An 11747-nucleotide genomic window follows, 5' to 3' on the forward strand; every position below is an offset into this window, starting at 1 on the left:
TTGGGTAAATGTCTAGCTTCTTCCCCATAGTATTCCCAGTGCCTAGAATAGTTCCTGACACATGGTAAGGTGACACATGCTTGTTGAACGAGTGAATGAATCTGGAGTACACTAAAATTCTCACAATGGGCTTGAGTATCATTGGAAGCAGACATCCAGTGTCCTCTATCTGTGATGCATTCACACCTGCCAAGGGCGTGAATGAGTAACAAAGAATAACCCTCTTCATTTTCATTAACAAGTCGTGCAGCATAGGAGAAGAAAAAAAAAAAGGATGAACTTTAATGTCAGGCAGATTCATTTGTAATCCTGGTTTTCTCACACTCACTTTTGGTGATGTTTGCCTGCCTGTTCAAATATTTGGAATCCAATTTTATTCATCTGCAATGCAGAAATATTTCTAAAATTGAAGTAGATAATAGTAGTTAACCTCTACTAACATTCGCTATGTGTTATCTTCTGTGATAAGACATTGCATTTGATACATTGCTTTTATGTAAAGTATGTGTATTACCCTAGATCTCAGTAAATGCAGATTTCTTCTTTATAGCAATGCAATTCTTAAGACCATTCTAATTAGTTCTCTGTGTATTTTCTATTACCTCATGTTTTTTTCCCCTTTGACTATATAAAATTCGACTTTGTAAATTTTATATCATACTTTTTTTAATCCTTTCCCTGAAGACCACAAATTCATAAAAGAAGTAACCATACATTTCCTGAGTTCTAGCAAGTTCTATTCGGTTCAGTGAATTACTAAATTTCAATGTGGCCTTTGGTTACATATAGTCTTTTCTAGAATAAATGCTGTATTTTCTCTGATCAAGGATCATTTTATGCCTTTCTGATATGTTGGGTAAAATAGAATTATTCCCTTCTGAGGACCCAATTCCATTGTTTTGACAATTCTCTATTTCTACTCCAAGACACTTATTCTTCCCTCTGGTATAGTACAGTTCTCTGAAAGGCTTGAGGAGGCCAAATATCAAAATTCCCATGAATTAATCCTAAAGATAACCAGTAGGGTAACAGTAGCACTATTCTATAAATTTAGAATTTCAAAGAGAGTGGCATATAATGAGGTTTAGGATTATATGACTCAGAGAAGGATAACGGGAGAGAAATTTGGAGTAGGTGAAAATGGGACATAAGAATCGTTGACTGAAGGAGGGCAGAAGGATTTCTGGGCTTCCAGAGACTTAGCTAAGGGTGTGGGGAAGCAAAATTTGCAGAAGAGATGCAATGAAGCAACACTGACCAATGTGTCTCCCTGAAACTCAGGATTGGGAAGGATCACTGGTTGAGTAGATGGGTGTGGGGTCATAATTTAACTCAACTCACATCAACATTGTTGTAGCAAATGGTAACTGATGTCCCTTCAGTTCCACCTAAATTCACCCACAGGAAAGGGACTGATGTCTGTGGACTACCTGCTATGCATCAGGCTGTATGCTACCTACTCGTAGGAGTTATTTCATTTACTGTTCAGACCAACCTCTAAATTAGGGATTAGTAATCTTTCTGCAGGTGGGAATGCTGAGGTTAAGGAATATAAGGTGGATAAATGGAAAGGGGAAGGCATAAAAGCTTCCCTTATCTGGAACAAAAATGAGAAAAAGACATTTAGATTTAAAAAAGAACAGTGAGACTTCTCTCTCCACCCACTCCCCCACTTTTTTTAATGTCCCCAAAAGGCTGAGATTAGGAATCCTCCCACAGCCCATCTCTCCTGAGAACTTTCATGGCACTGCTTCTGATTAAACTCACAGATTAGACCCAATGGCATAAGACACCGTTTCTTTCCTTCGAGAAAGAACAAATAAGAATGAACGTTAGATTGCAAAGCTAATTATACATTCTGTTCAAGTGTCAACCATCTGTTGCAATTGTTAAAAAAAGCAGGCATAAGTCAACTGTTGGGTGAGATGTTTACTGTTGTGAACACACAGAGAGTTTATGACACCAGTGAAAAGTCACCGCTCTTCACGTGCCTGGAGACTGCAGTGGGCCTCAAGTGATACAGTGGGAAGCCTCCTCCTGCCTGTGAAACAGTAAATAATAGTCATATTATGTATTGTATAACTATTAATACAATAAGTATTAGTCATAGAGATTCTTTCAGAACTGAAAGGACCCTTAGACATAATATGATCAATATCCTCAATTTACAGGTGGAAACACTGAGGTACAGTGAGGACAAATCACTGCTTTGCATAGTTCTTCTATTTTAACACCCAGTTTCACCAAAATTTTGTGTTTATACATGGGGCCTTCCCTGTAGTGTATTGAATCCCAGAGGTCAGGGATAGAGCACTATTGTTTCTTGATACTCTGTGCATAGACTATTATACCCAACACATGCAGTGTCTAGGAAGTGTTTTGAAAATACAGTCAGCCATAGTGTGGGTGAAGATTTTCTAGATGAGACCAGGAAGCATAGAGAGGTTGGCACATCCCAGCTCCAGACTCAGGCCTTACTTGCCTTACCAACTTCCTCATTGAATAAGCAGCAGGTTCTGCCACCTGTGACTTCCAGTGATTCTCTTCAATGAGAACCACTGGAATTAGACTGCAAGTTGCTGTCAATTTACGAGTCTATTGAAACCCAGTCATAACAAGCATGCCCAAACAAGAAAACCATTTTCTTTTGACATGGATCACTCTATTTCTGAAGAAATGAAGTACTTTTGATGAAAGTGATTTTTGACCTTTTGTGTTATTGATGAACCTAGTGTCTAGACAAATCAAGAGAAGAATATTAGAGGGGTCATAGGTAGGGCTGCCTCAATTCAGTCTCACTGTTTATCTACAATCATGGTATGGAGTTGGGGGTCATTCTCTTACATCCCTAATTTTGGTTCATCATCCAGGGATGGGGTTTCACTATCAGCCTATCACATGGATAAAATTAGTTCCCTTTGAGTGATTCAAAGTTGGCCTTTTAGTAATTCAGTCAATTGTTTCTAGTTTTGTTATCATAAGCAAAACATCCTTGGACAACTTTCTCATCTCCATATTGGCCTTCAATGTTGAGACAAAATTTGATCTTCTCTTTTCTAATATAAAAATGGTAACATCACTTCACTTGTTCTTCATAAGAATTATTACCCTGATATGAGACCGTTTCCTCTGGAACAATCCTAGTTCTGAGTGTTACTGTTAAAACAAAATAACCAGGGTCAAACAATGGAGTTTTAGAGAACATTTAATGGTGATAATAACACTACTTCATCCCCTGCCTTCCTATTCATGTGCAAACCACATGAGGATAAGGACTGATTTCAGATTAATGAATGTGCCAGGACATTGTTCATGATCTTAACTCAGGACTTCAGTGGGATGTTGAGCTTTCCTTTGATCATTTTCCATTCCTTCTAAATCTAAGCCTTGGGCCTTGGGTCTGGGTGTACATAGGAAACCCAGGTAGCCTTTTCCAGCCATGTGTGTGGACTTTTGCAGCCATCTTCATGCCTTTGCAAGGATAAGAATGGAATAGGCAGTGAAATGTGTCCACATTTCAGTCCATGTCTGATTAATGAAGTCCAGTAAACACACATTCTTATAGTACTCCAAAATTAGATTAGTCATTTTTCTTGCCATGAGGAGGGTCCACTTGGTACATGCAGGAGAACTTAAGGTATTTCAAAATATTCTTTCCTTCTGTGGTTTGGGGTCAGTGATCCCTAGGAAATGATAAACTAAAAATATAGCCTAGGGTTTGTAATGGTTAGATTCTGGTGTCAACTTGGCCAAGGGATTATGCCCAGTTGTCTGGTCAGGCAAGCACCAGTCCGACCATTGCTGCAAGTATAGTTTGTGGCTGGTTAATAAACTTGGAGGCTGGTATATTAAATCATCAGTCAGCTAGCTGGTTGTATCTGTGGCTGATTACTTCTGAAATAACTAAGATGGATCTCTCACATTGAGATAAACCAATCAGTTGACGGTTTTAAGGAAGAAGAGACTCTTTCACAGCTTCTGCAACCAGCAAGTCTTTTCTATGGAGTTTGTTGAGAACTTTCATCAGAGCTGCCAGCTTTACAACCTGCCCTGTGGAATTTGGACTCTTCCCTTCCCACAGTCACATGAGACACCTTTATAAATCTCATTTTTGCAGATCTCTCCTGTTGGTTCTGTTTCTCTGGAGAACTCTGACTAACACAGGGAAAAGATGAAAACAAATTATTGCAAGGAAAGTCATTGATTTTCTTCCCATTGTGCTTAGTTCCAATATCTGAGCTGCTGCATCAAAATTGTGGCCACAAATGCCTCAATCTCATGACTATTTTTATTCTGTGATTTACTGTTCTTACGAGCACCACATCTACCTCGGGATATTTCCTCACACAAATGCAACTCAGATGACTACCTCACCCCCTTGCTCATAGAATGCTGTCATAAGTCACTTCCATTTTAATATCTGGAAGAATAAAACTGTCAATGTGCCTCATATATTTATTATGCATTTACTTGTACACTGCCTTACTTCTATCAAACGATTTAAGGTAAACTATTACAAAAAGATATACAATAAAATAATAAACAAGAGTAAGAAAATAGGACTAAGGGGGAAGATTTTTGAGAATAGAAATTCAAAATCACAGAAAGAAATGCAGCCAAGTATTCTGGCCATAAGGGGCTACGTTATGGCTGCTTTTTAACCTCTTTTTGAATCCTGATTTTCTTAGAAACCAAACAAAGCAATTTATATAGTTCTTGTCATAGAGAGGAAAACTATAATTGTTTCCTCTTGGGTATTTTCATCTATATCTTTATTATTGTAAATATGCAGTGTCTTGGCTTTACTTTAGGCTCTCTTTACTAGAATTAAGATGCAATGTGATAACTGATCTTAAAAGGAATAGTTTGCGTTCAAAGAAAAATACATGATATGACAAATACAAGATATGAGAAGTGAATGGGGATTGTAGAATCTATGCAGCTCAAAATCTCCCAATTCTCTCAACAACAGCTCTTGTTGTCAGAAAGGTATTGCATCACAAAAGGGAGAAGTCAAAAAAAAAAAAAAAACACTGTCATGACAAAATCCAGAGAAGTGTGACAGTAGTGCTTCTAACTGTCATATTTAGAACAATGTGACCTCATGTTTAGAATTTACTCTACTACAAATAGAAATTTAAGGAGCTCCAGGTGAGAAATGCCTGCACCCATTTTGATCTTGCTCCTCAGTTCTAGCAACTGAGGTCCAACTTTTCCTTGTTCTCTGACCAATAACTGGATCATTGCCTTAGAACAATGCCTAATAGCCACCCCCCCTTATTAGATAATCTATTAGCTAGTTTTTGCCAAACTTCTCAAGCACTACATTCCTTACCCAGAGCCCCAGTTGCTGTGGCTAGCAATCTGTCTTGACCAATGCTCTCAGGCTCCTGATGCAATGGCAACCATTGCAATTTAACTGCTGCATAGTTCTGATACTGACACCTTGTCTTTTTGACCTGGTACCAGTCACCTCTCTCTGAGACATTCCTGGAACAGTTTGGTCCCACTCTTAATTGATTAAATTACACAAATTTAATGCCAGTTAAAAAGGATTATGCACCCTAGGAAAGCCATGTTTTAATCTTGGTCCGTCATGTAGAGGCAGTTGTTTTTTTTAATCCCTATTCAGGACTGTAAATTGGAACTTGATTAGATTATTTCCACAGAGATGTGCCTCATCCAATTTTGGGTATTGACTCTAGATTAGAGGGTGATGTGACTCCACCCATTCCAGGTGGGTCTTGATTACTTTACCGGAATCCTTTAAAACAAGTTTTTTGGAAAAAAATTTTTGGGAAGAGCTTGAAAATGATAACAGAGCCATGAGAACCACAGAGCCCACCCAGCCAGAGACCTTTGGAGATGGAGAAGGAATATGCCCCCTGGGGAACTTCATTAAACAAGAAGCCTGGGAAGAAAGCTAGCAGACGTCACCGTGTTTGCCATGTGACTTTTCAGTTGAGGGAGAAACCCTGAACTTCGTTGGCCTTTCTTGAGTGAAGATAACCTCCTATTGGTGCCTCAATTTGGACATTTTTATGAACTTGCTTTAATTTGGACGTTTCCACAGCCTTAGAACTGTAATCTAGCAACTTATTAAATCCCCCTTTTCAAAAGCCATTCCATTTTTGATATATTGCATTCCAGTAGGAAGCAAACCAGAACAAAAGCTAACCCAGTTCAGGTTTTAGTAATGACAAGTCTTCATCACTGAATAACTGACTTTTTATTTTAGTCAATCATTAGAATTTTATGACTTTTAAACATGATTCTTACTATATATAGGTATTTTCTCCCTGAGCTTATCTCATGGAAGCAAGGATGTTTTGGGAAGCTCTTTTCCTTTTACCCTTTTTCCAGTCAACATCATATTCATTTTCCCAATGGAACATTAGATTCATGGGATTCATCCCAACACATTTTTATTGAGAACCTGGTCTCCTTTGTGCAGCTCTCTTCCCAAGTTATTTTCATATACTTTATACCATTTAATCTCGAAAAGAGGCCTTGAGAAGTTGGCATTACAGTATCTCTGTTTTACAAATGATAAAAGTGGGACTCAGTAGGCTTATGACATTTGCTCCTGGTCACTAAATTGGTCAGTGGCAGAGATGGCATTCAAAGTTACCCTACCTTCTCTGTTAAGGGCTAAAGATCAGTAAATATTTTGATGTAGTGTTTTTGTTTAAAAGTCATATTGCTTCACATAAATTCAAGCCAAAATCTTTAAAATTAGTAGGTATCTTATCATTTTAATGATAAAATCCAAAATCATCTGGCTAAAACGTATTGCACATTAGGGGTCAAGCTCCTTGACTTTCATATATTGAATACATGTTCATTTAAGGAGAGTAAAGAAGTCACAGAGAATAATCCTAAGTAGAATATTTTACAATGTGGATTTGAAGATTTGATGTTGGATTTTATTTTTAACTCCAGTTTCTGCTCGACAGCTCTGTACCCTGCTCTGGGCTAGGCACCCATGAGGGAAAGGTCATTGACACATTCCCTCCTACAATAAAAAGCTGAGTGATGAGTGTTTCTAAGGTGTGGACCCTCATTTCTGGCAAGCGTGGCTCCATCCAGAGTACTGGAGCTCTGTCTCAGTCTCCACACCCAGGGTACCAATTTTTCCTTTACTGGGGACCTCCATCCTGGAGTCCTTCAAATTAAATGTTGTGTGTCTGGGTATCACCTAATGTTCACAAACATATCATTTCAAAAATGTCTGCTTTCTGCCATTGTTGAATTCTTGTTCTGAAGAGATGGGATTTCATGTTTAACTGATTTTGTGGATCACTCCATAAAAGATATGGCTCAGTAATCACACAAGACCCTGGAGGTACGTGAAGTGGGGGATAAAGGAAGAATATTTCCTATCCTCAGCAACACTCCATCTTTCCCACAGAAAAAGATATGCCCCATAAACAAAATATACCCAATGCAACCAACCATTCTCTAGACCTCAGAACTTCCCATTCTCTTTCTCATCTTGTATATGTTGTCCCACTTTCCTTTTATATATTCAAATACTCTGTTTTCTTTCTTTGAGCTCATAACTTATTTATCTCTTCCACTTTCTTTACATTTTTTATTGTTAAGAAATAAAAATTGTAAACTAGAACATATATACCAAGCAAAAAAAGAAAAAAAGCAATAATTTTCAAAGCACATTCAACAAATAGTTATAGAACAGTCTGCATCATCCTCCCTAGATAGCTCACCTGGACAGCCCAGACTACTGGAGCTCAGAACGGGAATGAGACCTTGTAATTCTTGATGGCTTGGTGTAGAGCCAGGGTATGTCTTAGACTATGGTGGGCTGATATTTAAAACTTCCTGGCAGATACCCTTGAGTATCTGAAGGGGAAAAAAGTAAATATACATATATTAAGTATTTTAATACATATAAGTATTAAACTCTTCTGTTTGGGAAATGCTGGGTGCCCACCCAACCTATGGAAACTCCCAAGAAAATAGGCTAAGCCCGAGATTTTAAAGTTTACTCTTATGAAACTTATTACCATAGGGGAGAAGCTAAGACTACTCATAACAAGGCATAAAAATTCCTTCCTGGAAGCCTCCTTGTTGCTCAGATGTGGCCAATTCCACAAGGAACATTGTTGCCCTTTCCCATATGTGGGGTAAAAATCTCCCTGACAATGTGGAGCATGACTCCCAGGTATGAGTCTGGCCGTGGCACTGTAAGAGCAACAATGCCTTCCTGGCCCAACGGGGAAAAAGATATGATATGAAATAAGGCACCAGTAGCCAAGAGAGACCACATGGAATTGAGAGGCTGTTCTGGCGGCTGCTCTATGCAAGCTTCAGTGTGAGCTAATTGTCACAGTTATCTAATCTCTTCTACTTTAAAAGCAATTACCACCACAAAAATAAGATATTTTTTCTTTTAATTTTGAATCCTAGCAGCTTCTGCCTGATCTTTTCCCTTTGTTATCTGCCCACTTGCAAAAAGCTTGGCTGATAACTTGGAATTTCTATATTCTTTCATATGAACTGCCCTCTGTCTAACCTGACCAATTGTGGCTTCCATGACACCACTTCTTGAATTTTTTTCATTAGAAAAATTGTAGGTTTACAAAAAATCATGCAGATAATACAGAGTTTCTGTATACTATCCTATTATTAACACCTTGCATTAATGTAGCTCCTTTGTTACAATTCATGAAAGTACATTTTAATAATTGTGCTACTCACTATAGACCTCTGCTTACAGTAGGATTCACTGTCTGTGTCGAACAGCCCTAATTTAAAAAAAGAAAAAGTTCAAGTAACATATATACAACTTACATTTTCCTTTTTAACCACATCCAAATAGGTCACTCAGTGCATTATTTTTATTGTTCATTTCTGAAATGAACAGAGAATTTCATGGACTCCATAAACAAAGACCCACACTTGAATTTTGATTTAGGGAGTTACCAATCACGCCATCGTAGATGGTTTCCTATAGTCCCTGAACCTCAGAGTTTTGTTTTATTTTGATTTTCAACTGTTAAATGAGTATAATAATATCTGCCACAGCACTTTAAAAATTAATTGATGCAGCATTTAGGAAAAGCTTAGCACTGATTGTAGTGAATGTATGATATAGTTACCTGCTATTAATAATATTTTGCTGTTACTGTTTTCGTTATTATTGCTCTTCATTCCCCATATTTTTCTGAGGTCTCCTTCCTTCTTTTGACATCTTACTTGAATTTAGAATTCACTTTCGTTGATTTTTTATTTTTTTTATTGTATACAACACTCTAAGTTATGTTTAAATAACATCAATTTTCTGAAACCCTCAAACTATGCTTTTAGCTCCGTTTTATATTGTAAATTCGAACAATATTCTGGATAGCTCCCGTTGTTCACAACGCAGGCAGCATCCAAACAAATGTACAAACAGCCACCACCAGCGAATGAATGACAATACCGATAATAATAACGACAACCATTCCTTTACCAAGCGGACTAGGACAAGAATGCTGGAAGCATCTTAGACCCTTTCTTTGGCCTGCAACTCTTGAATGCCATCACTTACCTGCAAGTATTAATTAATAAGTCCCACAGATTTTATTAAATTCGTCTCTTTTTTGCTACCTTAATTTCTGCAGCCTGAGTTCTTATTCTCGGTTAGATTAGCCCAAAAGATTTAACCATCTTGTTGCTCATCCCTACCCTTCTTCATCCACCCCATTTATCAGAGCGCCCTTTCTCAAGCCAAAAAGAAAAGCAAACGAACAGTAAATGAATGAATAAGTAAGATCATGCATCTATCCTCCCCAAAACTCTTCCGGTGTCATTTCCTGCAGGGTACATTCCTAGCTGCTTGTCTTGTCTTAGAGGATTATGCTCTGACTCCTACTTGCTGTTATAAGAGACAGCATGGCATAATGGTTAAGGGTTTATAATGTACCTTCACCTGTTACTTCTTGTCACCTTGGGCATCTATGATGGGCAACTTCTCTTTGCCCCTCCAGAATGGCACCCCATCCTTTCTACCTCTCTGTGCTTTGGAAGCTGATATGTCTGGACCTTATCAATGAGTTCCCCTACTCTCTGAATCTACTTGCATTTGGTCACTGAGAGGCACCAGAAGAAGCGCTATGAAGCAGGAGAGAGTATTACCAGGACATTTATCCCCTTTGTTCCCTCTCTGCTGGATGGCTAGAAGTTGATGGTGACTCTCTACCAAAGGCAATAGCTCCTTACAGAGGGACCTCTCAAGTTTTCTTTCTCTGGGGTTTGAAAACTGCCTTCTCTTTTTGTCCTCTCAGATGTAAAAGTGATAACAGTTTCTCCTCTGTTCCCAGTCAATGGCACTTAATCATTCCTTGTAGTTCATCCTGAACCAGCAATTCTCAAACATCATTGTGCATCAGAATCACCCGGAGGGCTAGTGAGAACACAGACGGCTGTGCCCCAACCTCAGGGCTTCAGATCCAGTAAGTCTAAGTTAGAGCCTTAGAATCTGCAATTCAGACACATTCACAGGAGCTGCTATGATACTGGTCTAGGGACCACACTTTGAGAACCATTAGTTGAAATTTAATATTAGGTTTAAACTAATAAATAGACCCTTTATTAAACTTTCCTCCATAACTAATAAATAGACCCTTTATTAAACTTTCCTCCATTATCCAATTTGAGTATTTTATGGTCATTTAAATTCTCTGAAATTCAGCTTTGTTGTTTGTAAAAGAAGGAAAACAGTACAATTGTTCCAATCTCCCAGGTTGCTGGAAAGATTCGAGTCTAAGTGTACCATATGCGTCATGTAGTGGGGCTCAATGTGTGCCACCAGCCGTTGTTACTAAGTTTTATGTCTCATCCCTCCCCCCGACCCCCGGATTCCCATGGATATCATGTATTCCAGACAACTCAAAGGAGTGAAGGTTTTTCAAAAACAAACTCACATTTCTGTGGATATCTTGGTCGGTGTCGATGCTTTGTTCTGAGATACTGCCTGGAAACTTTTCAACCTCTTATACTTGTAATTAATTGCACGAAGTCTCAATTTAAGACTCCAGCGCAATCTTGGAAGGGCTACTTTCACTTTCTCTTTCTGTTCTAGCTCGTATCACACTTTATTATTTACATGTCTGTCTTGTTCACTAGACTATAAGCCTGTTGTTGATAGACAGAGTGTTTTGTCCATATTAGTAACCACAGTTTTTTGAGTTATACCTGGCTCAGAGTATATACTCAATAAATTTGAGTAAAATAATAACTAGGTTTTGTTTCTTAAATAGTGGCAACATTGCTCAGTTATGCCTGTGACACTCAAATAAACAGAAACCCAAACCCAAAATCCTGGGAACTGTTACAGTTATAGTGGTATTGTACACCTTAACTGTCACTATTTCTCATTATCTGAATCAAACATAGCTCAAGGTAGCAGATGGTTTGAGAAAGCATATAACAAACATGAGTAACACAAAACCTGCCATTCAGTATCACTAATCACACCACAGATTTTGGACAGTCGCATCTCCTCCACTTGTTAATAAAACTATTTGTAACATATGTTCTGGGAAAAGTGGAAATTGACAAAAGTTAACAAAACTTAAGCTCTGCCATGTGCTTTAAGATATTTGCTGTCTTTTGGAATGTTTGCTATAAATTTCATGAGGTTCTTTGAAAACTTTCCATTTAAGCAGACTATCCAGAATCTGCAACTTTTCTATCACTTGCTTACGAACCAACCTGTACTTTTTCTGAAACTCTATTATTTA

At 38.1% G+C, this 11747-nt stretch overlaps 1 long non-coding RNA gene across 1 annotated transcript; it reads right to left on the reverse strand.

Annotated features, from left to right (window-relative positions):
• Positions 1 to 1926: 1926 nt before the first annotated feature.
• LOC143660333 (uncharacterized) lies at positions 1927 to 11036 on the reverse strand. Its single transcript, XR_013163962.1, has 3 exons — positions 10929 to 11036; positions 7728 to 7863; positions 1927 to 2041 (listed from the first exon to the last, which is right to left on the reverse strand). It is a non-coding gene; the product is annotated as an uncharacterized LOC143660333 (long non-coding RNA).
• Between the last annotated feature and the right edge of the window lie 711 nt (positions 11037 to 11747).

This window comes from Tamandua tetradactyla, chromosome 16 (genome assembly GCF_023851605.1).
Source record: "Tamandua tetradactyla isolate mTamTet1 chromosome 16, mTamTet1.pri, whole genome shotgun sequence".
Classification (NCBI taxonomy): domain Eukaryota; kingdom Metazoa; phylum Chordata; class Mammalia; order Pilosa; family Myrmecophagidae; genus Tamandua; species Tamandua tetradactyla.